The sequence below is a fragment of the Tamandua tetradactyla genome, chromosome 21 (assembly GCF_023851605.1).
Source record: "Tamandua tetradactyla isolate mTamTet1 chromosome 21, mTamTet1.pri, whole genome shotgun sequence".
In the NCBI taxonomy this organism is placed as follows: domain Eukaryota; kingdom Metazoa; phylum Chordata; class Mammalia; order Pilosa; family Myrmecophagidae; genus Tamandua; species Tamandua tetradactyla.
Window position 1 is genome coordinate 50,827,503 of NC_135347.1, and position 14,861 is coordinate 50,842,363.

At 36.6% G+C, this 14,861-nt stretch overlaps 1 protein-coding gene and 1 non-coding gene across 3 annotated transcripts in view; one reads left to right on the top strand and one right to left on the bottom strand.

The window, feature by feature from the left end:
- The window catches only part of MSH3 (mutS homolog 3), a 241,458-nt gene that overhangs the window by 161,253 nt on the left and 65,344 nt on the right, over positions 1-14,861 (bottom strand). The window lies entirely within an intron of this gene.
- LOC143665876 (U6 spliceosomal RNA) lies at positions 8,547-8,653 on the top strand. Its single transcript, XR_013167271.1, has one exon. It is a non-coding gene; the product is annotated as a U6 spliceosomal RNA (small nuclear RNA).

Sequence of the window (14,861 nt, forward strand, 5' to 3'; positions counted from 1 at the left end):
TTTATAATTCTTATACTTCATTTTTTTCCTTATTATATTGACTAAGCCCTTCAGGGCAATGTGAAATAAAGATACTGTTAATAGGCATCCTTTGTCTTCTTATTGACACTAATGGGAATATTTCTTAAGTTTCAACTCTTAAGAATAATACTTGCTATAGGTTTTTGATAAATGAACTTTATCGGCTTAAGGTTTGCTAACTTTCTGTTTGCCAAAAACTTTTTTCCTTTCAATATTAAAGATGACTGAATCTTATCAAATGTTCTTTTTACATGTACTAAGATAATTATATGGTTTCTCTCAGTTAATCTCAATACATTATTTATTTTCTTCTGATGCTGAACAATCCTTACATTCCTGGGATATGAAATATTTGTCATAATATTTTATGCTTGTGTAAATAAAGTTATATATTTGATTTTAGAATTTTATTTTATATTAGGCAATCTGGGTCCATGCTGATAACTGAAACTAATCTGTATTTTTCTATGTTATCTTTATCTGAATCAGAAACTCTGGCAGCAGGGCCCAGCAATGTGTTTAACAAGTCCTCCAGGGGATTCTGATGCACACTAAAGCTAAAGAATTACTGTCTATATGGATAAAAGAAAGTTAGCTGACACAATGGAAAATACTAGGTGACAGAAAAAAGTATTTAAAATTGCTCTGGAAGCTTATCTTATGTACACTGATATGAGCATATCTAATAATCTTAGAATATAAAAGATGTTCCTAAAAATAAAGTTTTACTATGAACATCTGAGCTAATAAGATCTAGAAAGTTATTCAGATTTCTTCTTCAGCTCCCTATGCAGAACCTTTCCAGGCTCTCTACATAAAATATTAGAAAGACCTGAAATAACCCCTAGCACTGTAAGGCAAAACCCCTTCCCCTGTGATGTGACTAGCCCTTAACAGATATTCCCACACAGCAGTTCTATAATGGCTACCCCTTAATGGATATTCCCACACAGAAGTTCCTTAAATTGATCCTACACCCATGCTTCAGCAGATGCATTTGTCCTCTAGCAGATACAGCCGTGCATTATTGCAGCAGCTGTTAACTTTTCACCTCACCCAGATCCTCAGGTATGAAGATCCTCTAATTGCTGGGTGAAGTCTGACTTCAGACCCCCACCATGCTGGTGCTTAAATAAATTCCTTCGTCTGTGATCAGTGTGTCTCCAAGCCTTCTTTAAATCTAACATTTTGGTGCCAAAACTCAGGAAGGTTTCACTGAGATAAACTGATCAGTGGGGAGCCTCCATCTCACCACTGCCAACCAAGCAAACAACACTGGACACTGATTCTGTGACTGGTGAGTCTTGGGACCTCTCCAGAGGTCTGTTCAGTGGGGAACCGTCCCCTAGCCATTCTGTTTCTGAAGGGGAACTGTCCCCTTATGGTCTGAAAATCCTAGTTCTAGGGTTTTGATACTCTCCGGCAGTAGGGAACTATCCTCTAGCCTTGACCCTCCAGCTCTGGAGACACCTGGTTCTAGGATCAGTCACCTGTTTTCCTTGGGTTGAGGATGAGGGACATGCAGAGACCTATCTCCCCCGCTCAAGCCCCTGTCTGAGGTTCCTGGACTCACCCATTTCTCAGGGGAGTCTCAGTCTCTCTCTGGAGGACCAGCTGCCTGTTCATGCCTGTCTCTTTCTCTCTAGTCCCCAGGTCTCTAAGACTCATCCCTCCATCCACCACAGGCAGCACTCACTCCATTCTCCCCAAGGATACCCCTTTAGGGGCCTCCTCCGTAATCTTAAAACTCTATCCTGGGGATGACAGACAACTAAAAAAATCCTCATTTTTTCACTCCACCTCAATTTGGCCACAATATAAATTAAACAATAACAGGCAATGGCTAAACATGGTACTTTGGACATTCAAGTCCTCCAAAACCTTGAGGACTTTATACAGCATTATGGCAAAAGGTCTGAGGTTCCTCATACTCGGGCTTTCTTTCCCCACCCCACCCATAAGCATCCTTCCCTCTGGCAATCCTGTACCACCTACCAAATTTCACTCCTCTGTAAATGCCCTCCTCTCACCTCCCTTTGGCCAAGAAATCAGAAAAATCCTCTACAGACTTTGACCCTTCTGACCATGCATATCCCTGTCTCCCCCCGATGCTCTCAAACTTCATCTCAGCTCATCCCTCTTTCTTCCTGGTCTTCCCACCATACCCTGTCCTCCTCTCTCTGCCAAACTTGTTTCACTTCTCAAAGCCTTCTCCTCCCCCACCCCAACTCATCCTTTGATCCCCAAAGACCTCCTTAATTCCTCTCCCCCCACCTCCTATGCAACCCCTCCCAGCTGAGCTGTGGCTGCTGCTGCTACAGATAAAACACAACCAGAAGCCAACACTCCCCGTTCTCCTACCCCCTCCCCATCTCCAGATTCCACCGCAGTCTCAAGCCCTCCTCTGACCTCTCCCCTCCTCCTCTTCCCTACACAGCCCCTCCTAGTGGAGCTCAAACCACTCCCATGCTCCCTTTTCCCTTTCTAACCTTTCTCAAGTCGAACAGCAACTAAGTTCATACTCTACTAACCCCACTTAATTTATTAAACAATTTCAGTACCGTACTGCATCTTAAAACCTCTCCTAGAGAAATCTAAGTGTTTAATGCCTGTTTGTTAGTGTGCTCACTCTAGTTCTTAACTGGTGTGTTACTTAAATATGATAAGTGTGAAATGTCTGTTTCAATTTTTTAGTTAGTATGTTTCTGCATCCATATTGATCAAATGTTCCTAAACGGTTAATGACTATGAGGAAATTCTTTAAAAGAAAAAAATATCCTTTAGGCTGTACTGAAAATTGAAAAGACTTTAGTAATGCATCTACAAAGAAAGTTTATTTCTGTAATATAATGTGGCTTCAAAATGATTTAAAATGAAAATACTACAATTACAGTTAAAATTAAAGATATTACAGTTAAAATAGTTTTGCAAGTGGAATGAGATTATATATTCAATTTTTTAATTATCCCTCTTGGAAATATTTGTGTTTCTGTTTCTTCTGTAACTAACCCTTTTTTTTTTTTACATGGGCAGGCACCAGAAACCAAACCCGGGTCCTCGGGCTTGGCAGGCAAGCATTCTTACCTGCTAAGCCACCGTGGCCCTAACCTTTTATTTGCGTCTGTATACCTGTTCAATGCATATTCTCATACCTCTAAATGGTAATTGCAAATAAGTAAAATCTTAAAAAGAAGTAAAAAGTACATAAAAAGAGAAAAAACCCTTTGAAAGGCAAGATTCAGAAATCTAGCTTTATAATTCCTGTAAACAAACCTGGACTTAGAAAAAACTGCCCCTGGAATTTCCCTAAAGCAGCAAAAAACTGCTAAAAGGCTGCCTCTGGAAAAAGCAAAGACCTTTTCCAATGGTCCTGGTCACAGCTTTAAGGCATATTGTAATGTAATTATTTATGTATTCTGAATACAAAGTACATAAACGCACACTGTGTTCCTAACCCAAGGATAAATTTCTTCCTTCTTCCATTATTTTATAGATTCTCTGTCACTTCTCCCCTTCATGAACACTATTATTGGAAGGAAGGGAGGAAGCTGAAAAGCTTTGGGAATTTAATATCAAGTTTATTTCCAATTAGGTGCAGTGTGGATAAATAAAAATTATAGGTGATAGAAAGTTTAACAGAATGGATTTTGTTATAGTGATTGTTAACTACAAGCTCTAAAAGAATATAGAAAATAATGGAGAGTTGAAGGAAGTGAATTTTGTTTGTGATAGTCATTGCTGACTATAAGCTCTGAATAAATGTAGAGAGCTGTAAAAAGGAATTTATGAAAATGAATTCTATCTGTCTTAGTGCTGATCAAAATTTAGTAAGTCTGTTCATCATATATTTCAAAATAAAAGTTTTTATGCCAAGCCAGAGAGTCAACAAAACTAAAGTTTAGTTTTTCTCCCTGTTAAATAAGATGAATTGTTTTTGTTACTGTTTTAATGCAGTTTTTTTAAGTTTTTTTCTTAATCACCTGAGTACTCTGTCCAAGAAACAAAGATCTTATACAAGAATGATACCCTGTTAATAAACTTTGCATTCTTATTCTTTATTTCAGATGACAAGTCTTCTCACTGTTCAGGTAAAAACTGTTATAAATAATTTATTCTTTCATCTCCTATAAATACAGGTGCTAAAACAGTTTAACCTATTGCACAGGAAGTATTTGGGAAATGCTACAGTGATTAAAAAGATTTTCTAGCAGCATTATTTACAATTGCAAAGAGATGGAAACAGCCAAAATCTCCATCAACAGAAGAGTGGCTAAACAAACTGTGGTATATACATACGATGGAATATTATGCAGCTTTAAGACAAGATAAACTTATGAACCATGTAATAACATGGATGGACCTAGAGAATATTATGCTGAGTGAATCCAGCCAAAAACTAAAGGACAAATACTGTATGGTCCCACTGATGTGAACGGACATTCGAGAATAAACTTGAAATATGTCATTGGTAACAGAGTTCAGCAGGAGTTAGAAACAGGGTAAGACAATGGGTAATTGAAGCTGAAGGGATACAGACTGTGCAACAGGACTAGATACAAAAACTCAAAAATGGACAGCACAATAATACCTAATTGTAAAGTAATCATGTTAAAACACTGAATGAAGCTGCATCTGAGCTATAGGTTTTTGTTTTGTTTTGTGTTGTTTTGTTTTGATTTTACTATTATTACTTTTATTTTTTTCTCTATATTAACATTCTATATCTTTTTCGGTTATGTTGCTAGTTCTTCTAAACCAATGCAAATGTACTAAGAAATGATGATCATGCAGCTATGTGATGATGTTAAGAATTAATGATTGCATGTGTAGAATGGTATGATCTCTAAATGTTGGGTTAATTTCTTTTTTTCCGTTAATTAAAAAAAAAAAAAAGAGAAAGGATAATTGGAGATGAAGGGATACAGACTGTACAACGGGACTGGATATAAAAACTCAGAAATGGACAGCACAATACTACCCAATTGTAATGCAATTATGTTAAAACAGTGAATGAAGCTGCATGTGAGGTATAGGTTTTTTGTTTTTGTTTTTTTTGTTTTTTTTTTCTTTCTATTATTGTTTTAATTCTTATTCTGTTGTCTTTTTATTTCTTTTTCTAAATCGATGCAAATGTACTAAGAAATGATGAATATGCAACTATGTGATGTTATTAAGAATTACTGATTGTACATGTAGATTGAAATGATTTCTAATTGTTTTGTTAATTCTTTTTTTAATTAATAAAAAAAAAAAAAAGATTTTCTATTCTGTTGCTGGTTAAATTTGTATAGGTAAATAATATTATTCATATATTTAGAGACTATAAAATTCTGAAAAACCTGACAATATCCTCACTATATATGCTATATCCTAATAATCTGCATGATGTCCAGCAATGGTATGGTGTTTTATCATAGTTTTAATCATTCTTAAAAAGCTACAAATCACAGAAAGAACCAAATTATTAGAAGTATTTCTAATACTTCTCTAAAAGTATATGTGCTCAGCTATAAGTCAAAGTTTCATCTATACAAAGAAAAACTTTAAAAGAATGGCAGGACAAATATATATATATATATATATACAATATTTTATGTCTTAATTTACATAACTCTGATAAATGTGTAAACAGAACAAAAGCCCTGCCATGGTTTGCTAACATAAAACAACTGTCTGCTTTTATTCCTAAAAATAGTTTTATTTAAAAATGCTTATAAAAATTAAAACTCACAGGTTTGATTCCCAGTCCATGCACTTCCCAAAAGGCAAATAAGCAAAACAAACAAAATCAATAAATGGTGCTGTAATAACAGGATACTCACATGGAAAAATAATGAATTTATTTTTATTAAAAAAAATCCCACCACACCACATAAAAAAAAAAATTATGGCTCAGATTATAAACTTTAACTGTTATCTTTAAATTCTAAAATGCTTTACTCTTTGTATAACCTAGAAGTTCCCTCGAACTTTAAGTGTTTATGTGACACCTGATACTCAAGATTTAGTTCTCCAGCTCTGAGAGTCAGCATAGGTCCATATAGCAACTGTTAAAAGTTGTAACTGAAAAAGATCAAACTCTGATTAAAGATGTGATAAAAATGACCTGGTTAAAACTAAGGTAAATCAATATACAGGGTAAAGAATAATACTGTCTATATTTTAAAGCTTTTGCTTTGTGTGAAATAAAAACAAAAATGTTTATTTTTTCCAGAATTTAAGTTTTCTGTAGCACACTATCTAATTTAATCTGTCTAGTCAGTTAATTTAAACAACTTAATTCAGCTTTATTTGATACAGAACCTGGAATAAGGAATAAAATCTCAATATTCTATACAAATTAATGTTATACAATGATGCATTTCAGAGTAGTTTGAGTAGAAAATGAAAAAGTATGTGCAAAGCCCCTGGACAGACTGAGAAAAATGGAACTATAAAACTTCCCCATTCCTGACATTTTCTTAAGCAGAAGGGCTCCCAATTAATAAGCCAACATCTCAATTTTGAAGCTTGCCTTATGAAACTTATTTCTGTAACAACAAACTGAACCTACTTATGATTAGTGCCTAAGAGTCATCTCCAGAAAACCTCTGCTATAGCTCAAATGTGGTCTGTCTCTAAGCCAAACTCTGAACTTCCCCCCAACATTGACATAATCTCCAGGGGTGTAAGCCTGGCCCTGGCAGAGCGGAACATATCTGATCCTAGCATCATGAGATGTAAGTTCCAAGGATGAGCCTGGACCCAGACATTGCGGATTAACTGGCCAAAAGGAGGAAAAGAAACAGTTTCAATAGCTAAGAGATTGCAAATCAAGTCAAGAGGTCATTCCAGATGTCACTCTTCTGCTAGTTTCAGCCAGAAACTGCAACCTGCCACAGCATAACAAACCTCAACCAACAGCTAGTCTGTCCTGCAGAGCAGTTAGTAAATAACCAAGAATAGTACGGAACAACTGCTGGGGCTGCTACACCAGTGACAGGACATACTGTGTATACTAGTCTGGATGAGGCAGAATGAAGAGTCCCCACACAGAACTCTCATTAGATAGAACTGGAAGCCTTCTCAGGCTCCAGCACTGCCCCAGCAAAGGCAGAATTATAAGCTTATCTGATAAGTATTCAGGCGAAAGAAGTTCATTCCCTAAAGCTTCTATCTTCCCCAAGAGAAATGTGGGGCCCAGCTCAGGTGGAATTCCTCCCTCAAGTAATTCAGGCCCCAGGGACTGGAAAACTGAAGTAATTAATGCCCACCTACAACCTCTCCTCTGTCTCAACCACGCCCCCAGCAGTAAGGGTCTGCTGAAGTTAAAGGCCCCACATCACTTTACGCTGGCAGGAAGCCATAGACAGAGAAGTATCACATGCTGGGCAGGATAGGAAAAGCAGAGTTTAGAGGCTTCATAGGAAAGTCTGACAACCTGCTGGGTCTCACCCTCAGGGAAAACTGATGCTGGTGATTCCTTCCTCCTGACAGGAGGCCAGTCCAGTCTGGGAAAATCTGACTGAGGAGACCCTCCTCAAAAAAAAAAAGGCTCCATATAAACAGGGTGAGAAACAACAGAACAATAAGAATGAAAAATTCTGATCAGTTAAGCAGAACGTATGCTAGAGGTCTAGAATGAGTTGAACTGAAATGTCAAAGAACAGACAGAGACCAAAGCCGTGCAGCAAGAAATTCCTGGGTAAAAGAGTGAAAACAACTTCCAGAATAAACTAATTAAAGAAATCAAATGCCAAACACTAGCAAAAAATAATTACTCATACCAGGAAAATCTAAGATATGGCTCAATCAAAGGAATAAACCAACAATTAAGATGGGATACAGGAGTTGAAACAACTAATTCAGGATGTTCAAACATACATGGAAAATCTTATCAAAAATCAAATCAATAAGTTGAGGGAGGATATAAAGAAGACAGTGGGCAAACAAAGAATAACTTGGAAGTTTAAAATATAAATCACAGAACTTATGGAAATGAAAGGCACAACAGAAGAGACGAAAAAAATGGGAAACTGAAAAAAAAAAGATTGGAAGAGGCAGAAGAAAGGATTAGGGAACTAGAGGATCGGACATCTGAAATCCAACACACAAAAGAAAATACAGGGAAAAGAATGGAAAAGTACGAGCAGGGCCTCAGGGAACTAAATGAAAACATGAAGCACATGAAATGTGCATTGTGAGTGTCCCAGAAGGAGAACAGGAGGGAAAAAAAGGAGAGAGACTAATGGAGGAAATAATCACTGAAAATTTCACATTTCTTATGAAAGACATAAAATTACAGATCCAAGAAGTGCTGAGTACCCAAAACAGAATAGCTCCAAAGAGACTCCAAGACACTTTCTAATCAGATTGTCAGATGTCAAAGAGAAAAAGAGAATTTTGAAAGCAGCAATAGAAAAGCAATTTATCACATACACATGAAGCCTGATAAGTCTATGCATAGATTTCTCAGCAAAAACCAGGCAGATGAGAAGGCAGTGTTGTTGTAATATATATATATATGATTCTAAAAGAGAAAAAGTGTGCTCACTTCAGCAGCACATATACTAAAATTGGAATGATACAGAGAAGATTGGCATGGCTCCCGCACAAGGATGACACGCAAATTCATGAAGCATTCCATATTTAAAAAGAGAGAGAGAGAGAGAGATAAAGTGCCAACAAAGAATTTCACATCCAGGAAAACTGTTCTTCAAAAATGAGGGGTGTGCTGGTCCGAATCTGTAGTGGACCACAGAAAAGCCATGCCCTTTGATCCCCATTCAATATTGCTGGGTGGGAGCATTGTGATTGTTTCCATGAAGATGTGACTCACCCAACTGTGGGTGGTAACTTTTGATTAGATGATTTCCATGGAGGTGTGTCTCCACCCACTGATGATGGAGTTGCTTGTTGGAATCCTTTAAAAGAGAAAATATTTTGGAGAGAGGCCCGTTTGGTAGACTCCTGGGGAGCTTCATGAAACTGGAAGCCAGGAGAGAAAGCTTGCAGATGATGCTGTGTTCGCCACGTGTCCTACCAGATGAAAGAGAAGCCCTGACTGTGTTCACCATGTGCCCTTCCACTTGAATGAGAAACCCTGAACTTCACTGGCCTTCTTGAACCAAGGTATCTTTCCCCAGATGCCTTTGACTGGACATTTCTATAGGATTGTTTTAATTGGATATTTTCTCGGCCTTAGAACTGTCAACTAGCAACTTAGTAAATTCCCCTTTTAAAAAGCCATTCTGTTTCTGGTATATTACATTCCAGCAGCTACCAACTAGAACAAGGGGATTAAAATATTTTCAGACAATCACTAAGAGAATTTATAATTTATAACTAAAAGACTGGCCCTGAAAAAAATACTAAAGAGAGCACTGTAGGCAGATAGGAAAAGGCAGGAGAGAGAGGTCTGGAGAAGAGTGGAGAAATGAAAACTATCAGTAAAGGCAAAAAGAAAAAAAAAAATAGATAAAATCCAAAAGACAAAATGGTAGAAGAAAGTACTTCTTTTACAGTAAAAACATTAAATGTTAATGGACTAAACTCCCTAAACAAAAGACACAGACTGGAAGAATGGATTAAAAACAGGAACTATCTATATGTTTAGAAGAGACTCATTTTAGATCTAAGGATAAAAACATGTTGAAAGTGGGTGGGCCACAGTGACTGAGCAGGTAAGAGTTCTTGCCTGTTATGCCAGAGACCTAGATTTGATTCCCAGTGCCTGCCCATGCAAAATAATAATAATAATAGGTTGAAAGTGAAAGGTTAGGAAAAGATATTTCAGGTGAACAACAATCAGAAAAGAGCAGGTGTAGCTATACAAATATACTACAAATTAGACTTAAAATGTAAAACAAAAGAGACAAAGAAGGACACTACATATTAACAAAAGGAACAATTCAACAAGAAGACATAACAATAGTTAAGTATTGATGCACCAAGCCAGAGTGTAACAAAGTACATGAGGCAAACAATGACCACACCAAAGGGAGAAACAGACACCTCTACCATAATAGTTGGAGACTTCAATTCCCTGTTCTCATCAATGAATAGACCATCTTGACAGAGGATCAATAAAGAAAAAGAGAATCTGAAACCACAATAAATGAGCTAGACTTAACAAATAAACATTTACAGAACATTATACCCCACAACAACAGGCACACATTTTTTTCAAGTGTTCCTGGATCATTCTCAATGAAAGACCATATGGTGAGTCACAAAACAAATCTCAATACATTTAAAAAGACTGAAGTCATACAAAACACTTTCTTAGATCATAACAGAATGAAGTTGGAAATCAATAACAGGCAGAGGGCCCAAAATTCAGAAATATATGGAGGCTAAACAACACACTATTAAACATCCAGTAGGTCAAGGAAGAAATTACAAGAGAAATCAGTAAGCATCTCCAGGCAAATGAAAATGAAAAGACAACATATCAAAATTTATGGGATAGAGCAAAGCCAATGCTGAGAGGGAAATTTATTGTCTTAAATGCCTATATTAAAAAAGAAGAAAGTGCAAAAATCGAGGAATTAACTGTTCACTTGGAAGAACTACGGACAGAATAGCAAACTAACTCCAAAGCAAACAAAAGGAAAGAAATAACGAAGATTAGAGCAGAAATAAATGAAATGGAGAATATGGAAGCAATTGAGAAAATCAACAAAACCAGAAGTTGGTTCTTTGAGAAAATAAATAAAATCAATGGACCCTTAGCTAGGTTTACAAAAAATGAACTAGAGTTAATTTTTAAATTTGCTGCTCAGATGTGGCTTCTCTCTCTCTAATCCCCACTCTGCAAGGAAATCATTACCCTACACCCATGTGGGACATGACATTCAGGGGTGAAAATCTCTCAGACAACATGGGGTGTGACTTCTGGGGATGAATCTGGTCCAGGCACTGTGCGATTAACACCTTTTGTACCAAAACAGGGGAAAGAAGTGTAATAAAATGAGGCACCAGTAGGCCAGGGGATATCAAATACAATCAATAGACTATCTTGGAAGCTACTCTTAGGCATGTTTCAGTTAGATAGTGCTAACTGCCATGGTTTGCTAACCCCAACTAGCATTACTCCTGTGGACTCTTAAGAATACCTAGGGCTCAAACTGAGACTCGATAAAGGTTTCATAAAGTATGTTTGCTTTTCTGGAACCTATAATTCCAGGAGGGTTCCTAGGGCAGATAAATCCTGAAACCCAGAGGGACCAGCCTCTCCAAGATTATCAATTGATTACATCCCCCTATCCTTTAATGTCAACACCCCTTTTCAATATGAAAAAGTCAGAATTGGCATTGCCTAGAGATCCCTATAGATTGGGAGAGGGATAAGAGGAGAAGGAGGAGGTATAACAGAGAAAACAGGATTCAACAAACAAGTATGACTGCTGTATCACTGTATTAATATTCCTTCTAGCCTCCAGTATTTGGAGTAGCTAGAAGGAAAAATCTGAAATGGTGGTATGGTAGCACATGACAAACTCTGGGATCTGTTTTGTAACTACCTGTCGAAGTGTGCTGTGAAAATCATTGCTTTTTCCTTCTATGCCATATTTTACAATAAAAACTATTTAAAAAAAAAAAAGGAACTAAGTACTAATATACGCTACAACATGGATGAACCTTGGAAAAAAAATTACAGTAAGTGAATGAAGCCAGTCACAAAAGACCACAAATTGATTTACGAAAAAGGTGACAATACAGTGCAGTGGGAAAAAAACGGTCTTTTCAATAAATGCTAATGGGTCTACTGGATATTCATTTGGGAAAAAGTGAACTCTAGCTCATTCCATACTCATAAATCAAATCTAAATGCACTGTAGATCTCAACGTGAAAAGGTAAGGCAATAAACTGTTTAAAAGAAATATGTGGAAAAATATTATGATACTACGAAGGTAAAGAGATCTTAAAAAAGACACAAAACGCCATCATTTATAAATGCAAACAGTGATCAACTATTAAAATAAAGAATTTCTATTCATCAAAAGACACTTAAGTGGACTGGAAATGCAAACTCTAGAAAAGATATCTACAACAAATATAGCCCACAAATGCACTCAGATCCAGAAAATCAATAGAATGCCTATAAATTAATAAAGAACAGACAACCCAATAGAAAAATGGGCAAAAGACTTACAGAAATACAAAAGGGGATATCCAAATGAACATAAATATGGAACAGTACTCATTATCATTAGTCTTCAGTGAAATGTAAATTAAACCACAAGTAAATAGCACTACATACCCATGAGAATGGTTAAAACAAAAAGGACTGGGGTAGGCACAGTGGCTCAGCAGGCAAAGTTCTCACCTGCCATGCCAGAGACCTGGATTTGATTCCCAGTGCCTGTCCATGCAAAAAAAAAAAAAAAACCTGACAATACCAAGTGTTATAAAACAAGTGGAATTTTCATATATTGCTGAAGTATAAATCAGCACAACCAATTCAGTAAACTGTCTGACAGATCTAAAGCCGAACATACGCAAATCCTGTGACCAGCAATTACATTCACCAGAAATATACATATGCTTGCTTATCAGAAGTCTTGTACAAGAAAGGTCATAGCAGCACTATTCATAACAGCCCCAAACTGAAAACAATCCAAATTTCCTTTAACAGAAAAATGGAGGAACTGGGATATATTCATACAGCAATGAGAATAATTATTGCTATATGCAACAATATGGATTAATCTCCAAAACATAATGTTGAATGAAGTCGATCAGTCAGAATATAGTACATGTCCTATAATTCCACTTACATAAAAGTCAATAACAAGAAAAATTAATGAATATATAGGAATTTAGGGAGGGTAGTGACAGGCAGTGGGCACAAAGGAGGCTTCTGGGTATTAATTCATATATGAGTAGTCATAATGTTGTATTTCTAAGCCGGATGCTATCTATATAAAGTGTGTTCGCTTTCTGAAAATTCACAAGTTGTACACTTGTGATGTGTTTTTCTGAATGTTTGGTACAATTCAATAAAATTTTTATCCTTAAAAAAAAAGATACAGATACAGATACCTATTTTTTCCGTAATCCAAAATCAAAAAAAAGAGTCAATATAAGAGTTAAAAGGGGAAAATAATTTCCACTTTAGAGACTTAATAAAACAAAGTTTTTCTTTTAAATTAAGAATCTACCCTCCTGTCCCCTTCTCCCTTCCTCCCACTTTAGAACAGAAAATAATCATATAGAAGAATTTCCCTGAATAAGAGTTCACTGAGCAAATACAAAGCAGTTGGAATATAGACATGGGGGTGGACAATTAGAACCTTATATTAATTGACATGATTCTGAAAGACCGTCACCATGATATTTTTAAATATTCACAGGCCTTTCTACAGATTATCCTTAGGTCTCCATAATGAATAATCCAATGATAACTTTTTAAAACACTTAACATATTTATAGAATACCAACTCAACTATCTGTTACCTCCTCAAATCCCTGTGCCACACTGCTCTGAGAGAGAGAAAGCTAAGAAAATACTGCACTTTCCTTTTCTAACTCTTTCAGTGGCTTCCCACTTCTAACCAGGATCAGCCAAAGTTATTCCACACAGCTATCCAAAACTCTTGAACAAACAGACAAATCACCAGCCCTCATACAGCTTATATTGTTAGGATTAAGCAGAAAATAAATAAGTGTGTGTATACACATATGTAAAGTTACACAAATGTTCAGACGATGATCTGGCCCTGTACTTCTCCAACCTCATCTCCCACGTTCTCACCCTCATTTTCTCTGCTCTAGTCACACTGACCTCTATACTGTTCCTCAAACACCACAAAAAAGGGCTCACCTCAGAGCCTTTGCATTTATGTTTCCTCTGCCCAAAATGGCCCATGCCCTCAACTTCCTCAGGCCTTCATTCAAAGGTCACCTTCTCAGAGAGACCTTGAGGGTAAAACAGTACCCTCACTAAAATATGAGTTCCCTGGGGCCAGAGATGCTTGTCAGCTTTATTTCTGATGTACACAATGCCTGGTACACTCACTGTACCCGTATCTGTGAGTAAATAAATAAGTAAGTACGAGGACCTGATCTATAAACCCTCCTTGAGACAAGTAGTCTTATCCCCCACTTTAAATATCAGTAAATTAAGCTTCGGAGAGATTAAGTACTATGCACAATATCACAAAGAAATGATGAGTTAATAAGACAGTCAAACCCAGTGTACATAACTCCAAAGGTTTTATTTGTTCTACGAGACAAGGCAGGCATGACTGATTCAGAAAGAAATCTAAGAGGGAGGATTTTCTCCCATCTGCTGTGAAGAAGGATTTTCCACCTTAATCCACCAACAGAGAGTATCAGACAATTGCAAATCTCTTGTCAATTTTTATCTTCCTGCAGATTTCCTTAATACCTGGATTTTGAGAAGCCAGCTAAAAAGTTACTGAGCAACACAGAAACAATGAATGACCTTATTTGAGCTCCACAATGCTTTTACAAGTTCCTAAAGTGGATATAAGAGGCAGCTGCTTACTCGATTACTGTTCTAATTAACGTTTTGTTTGATAAGCAGATAAGGATTTAGAAACCCATTAAATTTGATAAAAATGGGCTTGTTGGTTATCCTTGAGGCTTTTCAGGAAGTATTACAAGAATTTAAATTCAACGTTCTGTAATTTTGTATTAAATACCCTCACGCACACATTTTCTTTTTTTTCACAAACTGACTAGAACAATAAAACCTAATTTGTTTCCCTGGAATTCTTGATTACAGTCTATATGGTCAATTCAAAACAATATATCTTTGAAACAAAAGCCTTCTTGTAATACTGCAGACACAATGCGTACTAGCAAACTGGAATTTTGTCAAACTAGAATT